Raw genomic sequence first — 4,115 nt, 5'->3', positions numbered from 1 at the left:
TCCAGGCCCTAGGAACATCTACTTTCTGTCTCTATGAATTTGTCCATCCTAAACATTTCATACAAATTCTTTCTTATCAAATTGAGCCCATTATTTCCAACTCTTAGAGAGATTTCTAAATTCTGATTCTACTCCAGATTACATTAACTATTAATTTTACACTGCTAGATGGATGTTAATTAGTTTTATAAGTATGCCTCTGTGCTCTAAGCCATTGCTAAATTTCAAACAGAATTGTGCTAATTATTTGTGCAACTGCTATGTAGGAATCTTCTATTACCTTGTTATAAGAAGCTAAAAGTTTGCTCATCTTTAGAATCATCTTGTCTGCGATTCTCTATGTCGCCTTCAAGCACGTCTTAAAAAACTATTAAGTGATTAGGTAAAAACTTGTTACATTTTTATACCAGCCAAACCCTTCCAAATCTTGAAATTAGGGATTTTTGTGGTGTTTTTTGGCAAAATTTATTCTAAATCACCACGTAGTAATTCCTACAAATCAATATACTCTTTCTCTATGTGAATAAATTGTCCCTTTCATAACAAAATTCAAACTCTTCTCTCATATTAACTGCAAATCTAAATCTCCACAATATTCAGAATAAAACCCTATATTAAAAAAACAAATTGTTAGTGTTTCCCTACTCTAAATTTTGTGACCTTTCCTTTCTCCATCACATCTCAAAAATCACAGATAATGTGGCAATTGTTAAATCACCACTTTAGCATTTACTTTCTATACCCTTTAGTGTCTCCTAGAGGAGAAAGCGTGAAAGGGACAGCAGTATAATTGACATCAATAGCCAAGTTGCTATTAATTATTGTAACAAATGATTCAATTTCTCATTCCCCACCCAAACATTTGATTAATAAAAATTATGAAAGATGAAGAGTCATGGACTCTGACAAGCATGGCATCAGAAGGGCCCAAGGAGTGGTCCCATGGAGCCCTTGGAGTCTTCAGGCCCTGTCCCCACAGAGCCCAGTGACCTGCCTCAGGGCAGGGCTAGACCTGGCCACCAATCCACAACAGAGAGGGAGGGATGGAGCTTCTATGTCCACCCAAGGTCCTCTCCTTGTCTAGTTACCTCCAACCAACCCCCAGTGCTTTAGCTGTACCAGACATGCAGACAGAGCTGACTTCCCACCAGGGTAGGGGTACAGCCACCCATCTGTTAGAATCAGCCTCTTTCTAATACGCTCATTTACCAAAGAGCTAGAGTTCCTCAACCCATCAGATCTCTGACCTCCTGTGGTGTGTATATATACATGTGCATATTGTAGAACTAGAACAAAAATGGAGTCACTTATGTTAAGGACAAAATGAAGTTGGCCAATACAGTCACATTAAAGAAAAACAAAACAAACTTACCTAAGTTACAGAAATGTACAGCTCTTCTCAAAAATCAGCAAAGGATGCCAGCCAATTGCCAAACACCAAGTCTGCTATGTCATCTTGGGACTTCCTTGTTCCACTGACTGGGCTACCCTGATCCAAATACGGAAAAAGACCACAACTAGGCAACATTCTGCATTTGCCTTATTAAAATCCTTTAGTCTGGGGGAGCCTGGGTGGCTCAGTCAGTTAAGCAACCAATTCTTGATTTTGCCTCGGGTGGTGATCTCAGGGTCCTGGAACAGAGCCAGCACTGCCTCCCTGCTCCTCCAGGAGTCTGCTTGAGAGTTTCCCTCTGTTTCTCTACCCCTCCCCCCACTCACGGGCTTGCTCGCGCGCGCTCTCTCTCTCTCTCTCTCTCAAATAAATAAATACATTTAAAAAAAAAAAACAAAAGCCCTTTAGTCAGTGAGCAACTCGGAATTCACAGCTCCCATAGCCTTGAGTTTCCCAGTTTGCAGGTCAAAACCCTTGCAATAAGCTCGTCTGCTTTTATTCAATATGCAGAGTTCAGCAATACAAACCTGTGTGCACATGGGGACCAGGACCAAGCTCCACAGTGAATGATGCATCCCCTTCCCCAATGAAGAAATGAGCAAGAAAAAAAAAAAAAAAAAAAAAAAAAAAACCAAAAAAACAACTTTTAAAAATGGGAAGCTGGCTGGGGGAAAGGGGAGGAGAATGCTCCACACTGCGTCTCCACGTGAGCCTCACAGCTGTTAATTCTCACTAGAATTAGAAAGTACCTCCTTGGGCATTGCATTAGCACCTGATGAAACTGGCTGATCTGCACCAGGTGTGGGACAGGAGATGGCGTGGAGACCACTGCATCCCTTGGGATTCACTACCAGGAGCCGCACTTTAACCAAGATCCCAGAGATGGAAGCTGAGATGGCTCAGACTCCAGAAAAACAAGGCCATCGCACACTACCTAAGCTCGATTAAGGCTTGCCTTTCTAAGCTTTGCAGAGAACTCATTACTCCAGAAGGTGGCGGTAGTGGGCTAGGAGAAGATTTGGATGTGGCCAAGACTGGTGATGCACAAATAAATACTGGGTTTGTGGATTTTCCATCTGTGGAGAAGTCAACACGGCTCAGTAACAGGCAGCGGTATATTTCATCATGAAGCCTGAGTTCACCACTCTCGACACAGTTCCTGGTGTCATCACATAAAAAGGTGCCAAGACCCAGCTTCTGGATCTCCCAGTTATCCATGAGGGTGCCAAGAATGGAAAAAAAGTAAAGGAAGTCATTGTAGTGGCCCGGGTGTGTGACCTGATCCCGATTGTTCTGGATGTCCTGAAGCCACTGGGACATGAGAAGATCACTGAATACAAGCTGGGACGCTTTAGCATTCACTCTTGACAGCAAACCCCTTAACATTGGCTTTAAGAAGGGGGTAAGGAAAGCATCGAGCTCACTGTCACTTGCCCTCAAAGTGAGCTGGATGCTGAAATTGTGCAGAACATTCCAGCTGAATATAAAATTAGTAATGCTGGTGTGGCTCTGACAGTGATGCCACAGTACATGACTTCATTGACATGGTGGAAGGAAATAGAGTCTATATCCTTTGTTTCTATGTGTTAAATAAGATTGATCAGATCTCCATTCAAGAATTGGATATCATCTATAAAGTGCCTCACTATGCATTTATCTCTGCCTATCACTGCTGGAATTTTGGTGACCTGTTGGAAAATATATGGTACTAACAAAAACTAGTGAGGATTTCACCAAGCCCAAAGGGCAGTTGCCAGATTACACACCTCCAATAGTGCCACCTTACCCCAGGATCACATGGAGGATTTCCACACGAATATTCACAAGAATCTTATCAAAGAATTAAACGTCTTTTAGTCGGGGGGTGGGGGGGTGTCTCTCTGTGAAACACGATTCTCAATAAGTGGGTTAAGACCATGCATTAGAGAATGAAAATGTCATTCATTGTGAAAAATTGAAGCCTTCTTCTTTCCCCAGCAGCCAGGCCAATCACAGCAGCTTTCCCCATGACCAAGCATTCTATCCCAGGTCCCTTCTGGGTCTGGCCACAAGATCATAGGAGGAATCATAGAAGGAAGATGGAGACACCCACGCTGAAACTTTATTGTCTTATCTTAGTGTCACCTTGTATACTGAAGTGCATAAAAACGCGGTAGAGGGGGAAAAGTCACACTGGGTAAGGATTTCACAAATACCTGGGGATTCATAATTATGGTGGTCATAGGGTTATAAACATTTTTGAAATCTTGTTCAGGACATGTGTATGCAAATCTAAAATGTGTAAACAAGGACACCTATACCTGAGGTGAGGTTAATGAATGTTTAATGAATTTGTGAGTGACATAACCTTTCAGTGACAGTGCTCACTCTGATTTCAATGCATATAAGATACATCAGTAATTACTCATTTAAAGTTTTGCCTTTCGTTATTTAATTAGTAGGAAATAAAGACAAACCTAAATGTGTTTTATTACTGAAGAAAATGGCAAAATATAATAACTACCAAAAAAGAAAAAATTTTTACAAAAGCTCATCTAAGACCAACTTTGTTGTTTTTAACTCTATTTACAGAAATATATTAAGATAAATATAAGCTTTATGGCAACCCAAATATATCATGTTTGATTTATGAATATGATGGATAGGAACTGTTACAAAACAGAAGGTAAATCCTTAATATATTCAATTCTAGAATGTGTTCATGACCTTTTGTGCTTTGTGC

General features: G+C 40.8%; 1 pseudogene; it reads left to right on the top strand.

The window, feature by feature from the left end:
* Positions 1–2,026: 2,026 nt before the first annotated feature.
* LOC122905439 lies at positions 2,027–3,452 on the top strand (annotated as a pseudogene).
* The last annotated feature ends 663 nt before the right edge of the window (positions 3,453–4,115 follow it).

This window comes from Neovison vison, chromosome 4 (genome assembly GCF_020171115.1).
Source record: "Neovison vison isolate M4711 chromosome 4, ASM_NN_V1, whole genome shotgun sequence".
Taxonomy (NCBI): domain Eukaryota; kingdom Metazoa; phylum Chordata; class Mammalia; order Carnivora; family Mustelidae; genus Neogale; species Neogale vison.
The sequence above is the reverse complement of the archived record's forward strand: the minus strand, read 5'-3'. Positions and strand labels throughout refer to the sequence as shown.